Source organism: Odocoileus virginianus, unplaced genomic scaffold (genome assembly GCF_023699985.2).
Source record: "Odocoileus virginianus isolate 20LAN1187 ecotype Illinois unplaced genomic scaffold, Ovbor_1.2 Unplaced_Contig_10, whole genome shotgun sequence".
Lineage (NCBI taxonomy): Eukaryota > Metazoa > Chordata > Mammalia > Artiodactyla > Cervidae > Odocoileus > Odocoileus virginianus.
Window position 1 is genome coordinate 2,478,728 of NW_027224327.1, and position 13,032 is coordinate 2,491,759.

The following is a 13,032-nucleotide window of genomic DNA, read 5'->3' on the forward strand; positions in this document are numbered from 1 at the left end:
CAATACTTATGTAAATCTCTATAATTCAGGCCTGCCCTTATGGATATTAGACTTACCATATCACAAAATTACATGAGCCAATTCCTTATGAGAGAGTGAGAATAAGAGAGAAGCAAGAGGAGATATCTTTTTCCACGCATAGATCTTATTGGTTCTGTTTCCCTGGAGAACATTGACTACTACAAATTTTAGTAGTGAAAATAGAATCTGAAGAATGTGTTTGCCAAGTTCTATCTAGAATATCTGTGGTTGATTCTCTGATTAGATTTAAAAGCACCAATGTCCACCAATTGGATATTGATATTCAATAGTAAAGAAATCACTAATAGTCTGCAGTGTAATGTGGCAATATAAATGCACAAAATATCATCATTGGAGATTCCTAATAAAATACTTTTAAGAGGCTAGATTCTGAATGCCCATGTATTTGAGAGTTTAGAGCATTTTATCAAATTAGCAAGCATAATAAGATTGACAGGTTGCTCCTAATTACACTGGGAGCAATGGATAAAGAAAAACATGAGCTCAGGGATTCAAATTTCTTCCTCAAGCACCACATAACTGACCTTAAAGCTTCTATTTATGCTCTGAAAGTTGTTATCTCCTATACCTGCAGAGCTGGAGCTGAGATTGCTGAAAACTAAGCTGAGAGTTTCACCTTGTAAGTGGCTGAATCATAAGACAGATTGAGTTTCCACCCTCTCTGGATATCTGCTGTTATAGTGAGAACATTGATTGAGTAGGAATGGGATACTGAGAGTTGAACATATGGGACAACTCTGACAATCTGGGGACACTGAATTTATAAATACTGGTGAGACTCTGCAAATAAAAGGAGCTTCTTCACCCCGTCTTAGGAAATAATTCTGCTTTACCTAGTGGCTTTACCTGTAATGCCTCCCTCAAGAGAGTTGCATTATAAGACACCAATAAGTCTCCTTGGAACCCATCCACACCCCACTCATCTTTGGTTCCCATTAATAACTGCACTCAAATCCCAGAATGCCTCAAAAGGTAAGATACAAAGTATGATCAATGGGGAGGCCTCAAAAGAATTATGTGATTTTTTTGTTCAAATTTATACTGACAGAAATATGAGTAATATGTGTTGTTGTTTTATTGCTAAGTCATGTCCATTTCTTTGCAACCCCATGGATTGGAGCATGTCTTTATTATCTCCCAGAGTTTGCTCAAACTCATGTCTACTGAGTCAGTGATGTTATCCAACCATCTCATCCTCTGTCACCCCCTTCTCCTGTCCTCAATCTTTCTTAACTCTTACATGTATGAGGAAATGGTAGAAGGAACATAAATTTGCATCAAGCCAAATTTACATTTATGGGACCTCTAGGCAGAGATTCTGGATTAATGTTGTAGCTTGGGGCATTAGAAAGGATCTGATTATTTGGTTGGTCTATTTGCTGACTGAAATATGGACTAAAATGTGACCTACACTAAATGAAGATGAAATGGCAATGTGCTTTGATATAGGTGGCTCAGATGGTAAAGAATCTTCCTTCAATACAGGAGACATGGGTTTGACTCCTGAGTCAAGAAGATCCTCTGGAGAAGGGAACAGATACCTAGTCCAGTATTCTTGCCTAGAGAATTCCATAGACAGAGGAGCCTGGCAGGCTATAGTCCATGGGATCATAGAGACTCAGACATGACTGAGCAACTAACATTTAAGAATGTTAGAATAGATTTATCATGCAATACCTACTAACCCAACCCAGATGGATTCATAGGACAAATCTTTAACCATAGCTGTGAAATATAAATTTACAAAGGGAGCCCTAGTATCCTTGATGGGCTCTGTGATTGTTCTTGTCTGTAGGTTAGACATTATAGTGAGAACTGCTGCCACTGAATTGAGAAATTTAGATGTAATGGAAACAACTGGATCCCAGGATGACAAGGGCCAAGGAATGGCACTCGACCACCAAAGAGAAAAATAGATCTATGCTAATGGACAGCAAAGTCAAAACTGTAATCAGAAAGGTTTGACTCTCAGAGACCTATGACATTAATTAGATGATCATAGTGTCCTTATGAGTAACTCTATGAGAAATCTAGTAAACTCTTACTTTAATTATATAAAGATTTCTAGATTAAATGAACTGAGGCCTAATTGGATTATAAAAATAGAATCTCAACCTAAATATGTATATTCCTGGAACTGTGCCAGTTTACAGATCCAGAACCTCTTTAATAAAGGAAGACTGGGTCCCTTTGAAGAAAGATTCTGATACACTGCCAGAAATTTACAAAATTAATTTTTCTCTCAACCTGTCTTAAATGGGCTACTGTCTTCTTCCAGGTTACTTTGCATTGAAGGAAAGGAAATAACCATACTTGGGGGGAATTACAGGACACTAACTCAACTGACACTATTTCCAGGAGACCCAAAATGTCATTATGGTCCCCCAATCAGAATTGGAGCATAAGAAGGTCAGATAAACAATGGAGTTTTAACTCAGGTCCATTTCACAGTGGGTCCTCAAACCTACCCTGTGCTTTTCCCCTGTTGCAGACAGCATGATAGAAATATACATACTCAACAACTCGCAGAATTTCTATTTTGGTTCCATGACCTGTTGTGTGCAGGCTATTATGATAATAAAGACAAAGCTGAAGCTGCTAAAACTTCATCTACCCAGGACAACAGTAACCCAAAAGCAATACTACATTCCTAGAGGGGTTGCAAAGATGAGTGCCCTCATCAAAGACTTACAGAATGCAGGAATGGTGAGTCCCATCACATCCTCATTCAACTCACCTAATTGGTCTGTGCATGAAATAAGTGTATGACAGTGAATTATCATAAGCTTAGCCAGGTGGTGACTCCAATTGCAGCTGCTATACCAGATGTGGTTTTATTGCCTGAGCAAATTAACACATCCCATGGTAACTGCTATGTAGCTATTGATCTAGAAAGTGCTTTTTTCCCTTCCATATCTGTTAATAAGACCACCACCAGCAGTTTTCTTTTAGCTGGCAAGACCTTCACTGTCCTAGCTCTGAAGTATATCAACTCTTAAGCCCTATGTCATTGCTTTATTTGTAGGAATCTTGGTCACCTTTTTCTTCCACAGATATCACATTGGTCCATTCCATTAATGACATTATTGCTAATTTTACCTATTAAGTAAGAAGTAACAAGTACCTTCATCCTATTGGTAAGACATTTGCATATCAGAAGATGGGAAATATATCTGACAAAAATTCAGGGATTGCCTATCAGGGGTTCTCCACCTCAGTGAAAGTGAAGCTGCATCAGATCCTTCCTACAACCAAATAAAGAGGCACATGGCCTAGTAGTCCTTTCTGAATTTGGAGGGAATATAATTCTCATTTGGGTATGCTACCCAGCTTATTTTCTGAGTGAGCCCAAAAACTACTAGTTTTAAGTAGGGCTCAGAACAAGAATATATTCTGCAATGAGTCCAGTCTGCCATCCAGTCTACAATTCACTTTGCTACTAGAGCTATATGACTCATCAGATCATGTATTTGAAGTTTCACTGGCAGGTAGAGATGCTGTGTACAGCCTTTTGAAAGCCCTAGTAGGTGAATTGAAGCACAGACCCTTAGGATCTTGGATCAAGTTCCTTCCATCCTCTGCAGATAACATATTCCTTTGGAGAAATATATCTTCTCTTCCTGCTGGGCCTTAGTAGTGACTGAGCACTTAATCATGAGTCAAAAAGTTACCAAGTGATTTAAAAGTAAAAGTGAGTGAAAGTGAAAGTCACTCAGTCGTGTCTGATTCTTTGCAACCCCATGGACTATACAGTCCATGGAATTCTCTAGGCCAGAATACTGGAGTGGGTAGCCTTTCCCTTCTCCAGGGGATCTTCCCAACCCAGGGATCAAACCCAGGTCTCCCTCATTGCAGGAGGATTCTTTGCCAGCTGAGCCACAAGGGAAGCCCAAGAATACTGGAGTGGGTAGCCTATCCCTTCTCCAGTAGATCTTCCTGACTCAGGAATCAAACCAGGGTCTCCAGCACTGCAGGCAGATTCTTTACCAACTTAGCTATCAGGGAAGCCCCAAATTACTCAACTTTCCCATCATATATTTAATATTATGTTGATCCACTAAGCCATAAAGTTGGGCATGCACAGCAGCACTCCATCATCAAATGTTGAATGAGCTATGTGATCAGGCCTGGGCACGTCCTGAAATTACAAGTAAGTTACATGATGAAGTGACCCAATGTCCATGGTCCCCACTCCTGCTACACTGCCTACTTTCTCCTAGGCCTCAATTATGTCCTTGTGAGGAGTTCCTCAATTCCCCAACTTGGAAGAGAAAACTTGGGCCTGGTTTATCAATGGCTCTTTGTAATATTCAAGCACCACAAAAAAGTGGACAACTGTACTATAGTCCATTTCTGGGACTCCCCAGGGAACAGAACTTCATGTAATGTATTTGGCTGATCATTTTGCTTAGAAAGAAAAATGGTCCACATATATATATATATATATATTTGTCATTCAGTCATGTCCAACTCTGCACCCCATGGGCTGCAGCACACAAGGCTTCCCTGTCCTTCACCATCTCCCAGAGCTTGCTCAAACTCATGCCCATTGAGTCAGTGATGCCATCCAACTATCTTGTCCTCTGTCATCCCCTTCTCCTCCTGCCTTCAATCCTTCCCAGCATCAGGGTCTTTTTCAATGAGTCAGCTCTTTGCATCTTCAGCTTCACCATCAGTCCTTCCAATGAATATTCAGGGTTGATTTCCTTTAGAATTGACTGGTTTGATCTCCTTGCTGTCCAAGGGACTCTGAAGAGTCTTCTCCAGCACCACAGTTCAAAAGCATCAATTCTTCAGTGCTCAGCCTTCTTTATGGTCCAGCTCTCACATCCATATATGACTACTGGAAAAGCCATAGCTTTGACTAGATGGACCTTTGTCGGCAAAGTAATGTCTCTGCCTTTTAATATGCTGTCTAGATTTGTCATAGATTTTCTTCCAAGGAGCAAACATCTTTTAATTTCATGGCTGTAGTCACCATTTGCAGTGATTTTGGAGATCAAGAAAATAAAGTCTGTCACTGTTTCCATTGTTTCCCCATCTACTTGCAATGAAGTGATGGGACTAGATGCCATGATCTTAATTTTTTGAATATTAAGTTTTAAGCCAGCTTTTTCAATTTCATCAAGAGATTCTTTAGTTCCTCTTCACTTTCTGCCATAAGGATGATGTCATTTGCATATCTGAGGTTATTGATATTTCTCCAGACAATCTTGATTCCAGCTTATGCTTCATCCAGCCTGGCATTTCACATGGTGTACCCTGCATATAAGTTAAATAAGCAGGGTGACAATATACAGCCTTTATGTACTCCTTTCCCATTCTGGAACTAGTCTGTTGTTCCATGTCCAATTCTTACTGTTGCTGCTTGACTTGCATACAGGTTTCACAGAAGATAGGTAAGGTGGTCTGGCATTTTCATTCTTTAAGAATTTTCCACAATTTGCCATAGTCCACAGTCAAAGGCTTTAGCATAGTCAGTGAAACAAAAGGATATAATTTTTATAGGATTCTCTTGCTTTTGGCAATTGGATCTCTGATTCCTCTGCCTTTTCTAAATCCAGCTTGAACATCTGGAAGTTCTCCATTCATGTACTATTGAAACCTGGCTTGGAGAATTTTGAGCACTACTTTGCTAGCATGTGAAATGAGTTTAATTGTGTGGTAATTTGATCATTCTTTGGCATTGCCCTTCTTTGGGATTGGATTGAAAACTGACTTTTTCCAGTTCTGTGGCCACTCCTGAGTTTTCCAAATTTGCCGACATATTGAGTGCAGCACTTCAACAGCATCGTCTTTTAGGATTTGAGCTAGCTCAGCTGGAATTACATCACCTCCACTAGCTTTGTCTGTGGTGAGGCTTCCTAAGGCCCACTTGACTTCACACTCCAAGATGTCTGCCTCTAGGTGAGTCATCACACCACTGTGGTTATCTGGTCATTAAGATGTTTTTTGTATAGTTCTTCTGTGTTTTCTTGCCACCTCTTCTTAGTGTCTTCTGCTTCTGTTAGGTCATATATATAGTCTATGACAAATGTTTTGGCCGGATGTCAGGGGTTTTGAAGGATTGTGATTGGAAAATTGGTGGCAAAAAAATCTGGGGGGGTGGTACATGCATACACCTCTATGTGTGAACAAAAATGTTATGATATTGTATGCCATGTGAGGATGACTTCAGCAGAACAGAATTTTAATTAAGTAGATGGGGTGACCCATTCTATATATACAGTTCAGCATTCTTCCTCAGCTACCCTATCATTGCTCAAAGGGCTTATGAGCAGTGTCCATGGAAGCAGTGATAAGCATTATGCCCAGGCTCAGCAACATGGACTTCTATCCTCCAGGGTCATGCTAACTACCCAATCTTCCAACAGCAGAGACCAACACTGAGACCCCAGTAAGGAATCATTGCCTGGAGTGATCTTCCTGTTACTTGAAAGTAGGTTGATTACATTGTGTCACATCCAGTATGAAATCAGCAGTGTTTTCTTCTTACTGGACTATATCCTCACTCTGGTTATGGATTTGTCTTCCCTGCATACAATGCTCCTTCCAAAACTACCATCCATGGACTTATACAATGCCTCATCAACTGTCAAAGTATTCCACACAACATAGCTTCTTATTTAGGAACTCACTTTGTGTGTGTTAGTTGCTTAGTCATGTCCAACTCTTTGTGACCCCATGGACTGTAGCCAGCCAGGCTCCTCTGTCCATGGAATTCCCCAGGCAAGAATAGTGTAGTGGGCTGCCATTCCCTTCTCCATGGGATCTTCCTAACCCAGGGATCAATCTGGTTCTGCTGCATTTCAGGCAGATTCTTCACCTGTTAGCCAGAGTGTGCCCATACTCATGAACTTTACCGGTCTTACCATGTTCCCCACCACCCTGAAGAAGCTGGCTTGGCAGAATGGTGGAATGGCCTTTTGCAGATGTAGTTGCAGTGCTAGCTAGGTGGCAAAGTGGCACGTTTCTGGAGTAAGGCTCTCCTGGAGGCTGTGTGTGCTCTGAATCAGCGCCCAGTATGTAGTGCTGTTCCTCCCATATCAAAGGTGGATGGGTCTAGGAGTCAAAGGGTGGAAATGAGAGTAGCATCACTTACTCTTACCCCCAGTAACCCACTAGCAAAATTTTCTGCTTTCTATCCCTGCAACATTAGGCTCTGTTGGTCTAGACATCCAAGTTCCATAAGGAAGATTGGTTCCAACAGGAAACAACAATAATTCCATTGAACTAGAAGCTAAGACTACCTTCCAGTCATTTGGGATCATTCGCGTCTCCAGGTCAACAGGCAGAGTGAATTTACTGTATTGGTTGGGGTGACTGATTCTGACTATCAAGGGGAAATTGACCTGATACTCCACAGTGGAAGTAAGGAAGAATACATCTGAAATATTGGAGATACTTTAGGATGACCCTTAGGGCTTTTCATGCTCTGCGATTAAAGCTAATGGAAAACTACAACAACCCAACTCATACAAGGCTGCTAACAACCCAAATCCTTCAGGAATAAAGATTTCAATCATCCCACCGGGTAAAGAACCACAAAAAGCTAACATGCTTGCTGAGGGCAGAGGGAATTTTGAAGAAATGGTGGAAGAAGATACTTACATCATCTATGTGATTAGTTACAAAAGTGAGAACTGTTTGTGATGATCACTTCTTCCTTATTTTTTATGAATGTGTGATCTTTGTTTTCTTCTCTTTCTTATCCCCTTATACTTAAGAGTTTCGTTAATTTTACAACATTGTATTTAGGATACAAAATATCAGGAAGAGTGAATATCACCCAGGACTTTGTAATAAATAAGCTTTCTCTCAATGAAAACTCCAAGCTTGGATAATATCAATGGTAAATTCTGTAAAATATTTAAGAAAGAAACAATAGCAATTTTTTTCATTTATTTTTATTAGTTGGAGGCTAATTACTTTACAATATTGTAGTGGTTTTTGTCATACATTGACATGAATCAGCCATGGACTCTCAGATACTAGAATATGATGTAAAGAAGAGAAAAGCTAGTAGTACTTACAAGAAGAGAATAAGATGGAAATCGTATATAAGATGCATTATTTTAAGTCTTAAAAGATGTTTGTATTTACTGAGCATTGAATTTACATTTATTCCCTATAACTTCCACATTGTTGGCTTTTTTATAAGTAGACCTAGTGAGGAAGAAGTATCAGTTACTCTAGACTTATTGGTGATGCATTTGCATATCAAAGGGTAAGAAATAACTCTGACAAAAATTCTATGTCAGTGAAATTTCTGGAGGTCCGCTTCGGTCCTTTTGATCTAACAGAGCACATGGAGCCCTGATAGTAAAAGATGGCCTTTGATATAATCATCCTTCCAAAGAAGGAGGACTTTGTGATTTCACTAACATCTCCTGCTTCTAAGCCCCCACCGTTTCTGGTGCAGTCATCTGGAAAACTAGCATTTGTCAGTATCACTATGGAGACAATATGGCAGTATAGTTAAACACACTCATGCTGTGGCATCTTGAAGGTGTGGGCTAGGATCCTCTGTTATTATTGTTTTGTAACTTTGAGCAAGTTAAAGTTTTCAGTGGCATAATTCTTACTTTTTCAAAATCAATATAATAAGAGTACCCACCAGTAGAACTGTTAGGAGGATTAAATGAGAGAATGCATATCACAAGTTCTCAGCTTTATTAAATAGTTATGCTGTTTTTTCTTATTATATAAGATAATTGAACTGAACACAGCTCTCCTAACAAAGTGAAAGTGAGAAACGTCCTCCCATGATCTGATATGTAGTGAAAGTAATATTGCTGGTAAGTAAATCCATAGTTTATCCAATTTTAGAAATCAGTGCTAATTCCTATTGAATTTTATAAATGCTTTACAAATATGTCTTTTGCATGTCAGAGATGCCAACTTATGTTTCTAGCTAGTACTTCAATCTGTTTTTTCTTTCCAACTAAAATTTTAAATTCAAATATGAAACAGGGAATTCAGTGAAAATGAAGATGCCTTCCTAACCCTAAATCTATTTGCCTGTTCTATTCTTTAATAGTGGCCACCATTACTAATATCTTAATATTCTCCCAAGGGGCTTCCCAGCAGCACTAGTGGTAAAGGCAGTAAACAGAAGAGATGGAAATTTGATCCCTGGGTTGGGAAGATAACCTGGAGGAGTGCATGGCAACCACTGCGGTTTTCTTGCCTGAAGAATCTCATGGACAGGGAGCCTGGAGGGCTTCAGGGCATGGGTTTGCACAGAGCCAGACACAACTGAAGCAACTTAGCACACACACACACAGATACTAGGTTCATTCTCTCTCAATCTTTCTTTCTGTCTCTCTTCCACTTTCCTTTCCTTTTCCTACATTATTAGTTCAATGATATTAATACTGATACGTATCTTGGTTTCTTTATAAATATGGGCACAATGATACATAAAGTTCTACTTTACTCTTTTTATTATCTACTTGAAATTCTATTATAAGAATATTTATCATGTATTTTGCTTCCAATCATTTACTACTAATTTTTTAAATTAATACTATATATGCATGTGTGCATGCTAAGTCACTTCAGTCATGTCCAACTCTTTGTGACCCTATGGACTGTAGCCTGCCAGGCTCCTCTGTCCATGGGATTCTCCAGGCAAGAATACTGAAGTGATTCCCATGCCCTTCACCATGGGCATGTGTAATATACTGCATTGCTGATACTGTTCACAGCGCCAGTCATCTAACTGTTTACACTGTCTGCACTGTTCACTGAATCCAGGGTACACAAGGCTGGAGCTAAGAGACAAGAAGAAGATATGAGGAGCCATAGGAACTGAAGACACGTTTATTCTCTCCTAACTGGCATGACAGACATAATACAGCCTCTCTCCTGGCTGACACAGCAGCCATAGTAGCAGCTGTAACATCACCATAATGTAGCAACAATGTAGCCACACCATAACCTCATATAACATAACCATGTTGTCGCTCCAGCCCAGCAACCACCAGGGCTTTCACGGTGAAGTTCATACAGGTATGCCGCACAAAGTAGCCTGTAACAAGCAAGTACCTTGTGATGTGCAGGCACAGAGCTGTGAGTGACCTCAGCTGTTACATAGCTGTATAAATCACTGTTTACAGAACAAGGGGCAAAAGACCCTCACTGGCACCATCTGGTTAATTTTCCCATACATGTATATTAGTATATGTGTGTGTGTGTATATATATATATATATGTATGTATGTACACACACACACACACACACACACACACACACACACATACATAAGGGGCTTCCCCAATGGCTCAGCTGTAAAGAATCTGCCTACAATGGGGAAGCTGCAGAAGATATGGGTTCAATTCCTGGATTGGGAAGATTCCCCTGGAGGAGGGCATAGCAACCCACTCTGCTATTATTCCCTGGAGAATACCAAATACAGAGGAGCCTGGCAGGCTACAGTCCATAGGGTTGCAAGTTTGCAAAGATTCAGACGTGACTAAAATGATGATATCTTCTCACATATATCACACATATCGAGATGAATTCCTAGAACCTAAAATTTAAGCAATATATATTATATTTTTTTCAAATTGGTTACACCAATGTTGATTCTCATTTATCATGGTAATCCAAGCCTATGCCCCAACCAGTAATGCTGAAGAAGCTGAAGTTGAACAGTTCTATGAAGATCTACAAGACCTTTTAGAACTAACACCCCCAAAAGATGTCCTTTCTCATTATAGGGGACTGGAATGCAAAAGTAGAAGTCAAGAAACACCTGGAGTAACAGGTAAATTTGGCCTTGGAGTACAGAATGAAGCAGGGCAAAGGCTAATAGAGTTTTGCCAAGAGAACACACTGGTCATAGCAAACACTCTCTTCCAACAAGACAAGAGAAGACTTTATACATGGACATCACCAGATTGTGAACACCGAAATCAGATTGATTATATTCTTTGCAGCCAAAGATGGAGAAACTATATACAGTCAGCAAAAACAAGACCAGGAGCAGACTGTGGCTCAGATCATGAACTCCTTATTGCCAAATTCAGACTTAAATTGAAGAAAGTGGGGAAAATCACTAGACCATTCAGGTATGACCTAAATCAAATCCCTTATGACTATACAGTGGAAGTGAGAAATAGATTTAAGGGGCTAGATCTGATAGACAGAGTGCCTGATGAACTATGGACGGAGGTTCATGACATTGTACAGGAGACAGGATCAAGACCATCCCTCAAGAAAAAGAAATGCAAAAAGGCAAAATGGCTGTCTGAGGAGGCCTTACAAATAGCTGTGAAAAGAAGAGAAGCGAAAAGCAAAGGAGAAAAGGAAAGATATTCCCATTTGAATGCAGAGTTCCAAAGAATAGCAAGGAGAGATAAGAAAGCCTTCCTCAGTGATCAATGCAAAAAAAAAAAAAAAATAGAGGAAAGCAACAGAATGGGAAAGAGTAGAGATCTCTTCAAGAAAATTAGAGATACCAATTGAACATTTCATGCAAAGATGGGATCAATAAAGGACAGAAATGGTATGGACCTAACAGAAGGAGAAGATACTAAGAAGAGGTGGCAAAAATACACAGAAGTGTACAAAAACGATCTTCATGGCCCAGATAATCACGATTGTATGATCACTCACCTAGAGCCAGACATCCTGGAATGTGAAGTCAGGTGGGCCTTGGAGAGCATCACTATGAGCAAGACTAGTGGATGTGATAGAATTCCAGTTGAGCTATTTCAAATCCTGAAAGATGATGCTGTGAAAGTGCTGCAGGCAATATGCCATAAAATTTGGTAAACTTATCAGTGGCTACAGGACTGGAAAAGGTCAGTTTTCATTCCAATTTCAAAGAAAGGCAATCCCAAAGAATGCTCAAACTACCACACAAATGCACTCATCTCACACACTAGTAAAGTAATGCTAAAAATTCTCCAAGCCAGGCTTCAGCAATATGTCAACCATGAACTTCCAGATGTTCAAGCTGGATTTAGAAAAGACAGAGGAACAAGAGATCAAATTGCCAACATCTACTGGATCATCGAAAAAGCAAGAGAGTTCCAGAAAAACATCTATTTCTGCTTTATTGACTACACCAAAGCCTTCGACTGTGTGGATCACTATAAACTAGGGAAAATTCTGTAAGAGATGGGCATACCAGACCACCCGACCCACCTCTTGAGAAATCTATATCAAGGTCAGGAATCGACAGTTAGATCTGGACATGGACCAACAGACTGGTTCCAAATGGGAAAAGGAGTACATCAAGGCTGTATATTGTCACCCTGCTTATTTAACATATGTGCAGAATATATCATGAGAAATGCTTGGCTGGAAGAAGCACAAGCTGGAATCAAGATTGCTGGGAGAAATATCAATAACCTCAGATATGCAGATGACAACACCCTTATGGCAGAAAGTGAAGAGGAACTAAAAAGCCTCTTGATGAAAGTGAAAGAAGAGAGTGAAAAAGTTGGCTTAAAGCTCAACATTCAGAAAACTAAGATCATGGCATCTGGTCCCATCACTTCATGGGAAATAGATGGGGAAACAGTGGAAACAGTGTCAGACTTTATTTTGGGGGGCTCCAAAATCACTGCAGATGGTGACTGCAGCCATGAAATTAAAAGATGCTTACTCCTTGGAAGGAAAGTTATGACCAACCTAGATAGCATATTAAAAAGCAGAGACATTACTTTGCCAACAAAGGTCCGTCTAGTCAAGGCTAGCTGGTTTTTCCAGTGGCCATGTATGGATGTGAGAGTTGGACTGTAAAGAAAGCTGAATGCTGAAGAATTGATGCTTTTGAACTGTGGTGTTGGAGAAGACTCTTGAGAGTCCCTTGGACTGCAAGGAGATCCAACCAGTCCATCCTAAAGCAGATCAGTCCTGGGTGCTCATTGGAAGGACTGATGCTGAAGCTGAAACTCCAATATTTTGGCCATGTCATGTGAAGAGTTGACTCATTGGAAAAGACCCTGATGCTGGGAAGGATTGGGGGCAAGAGG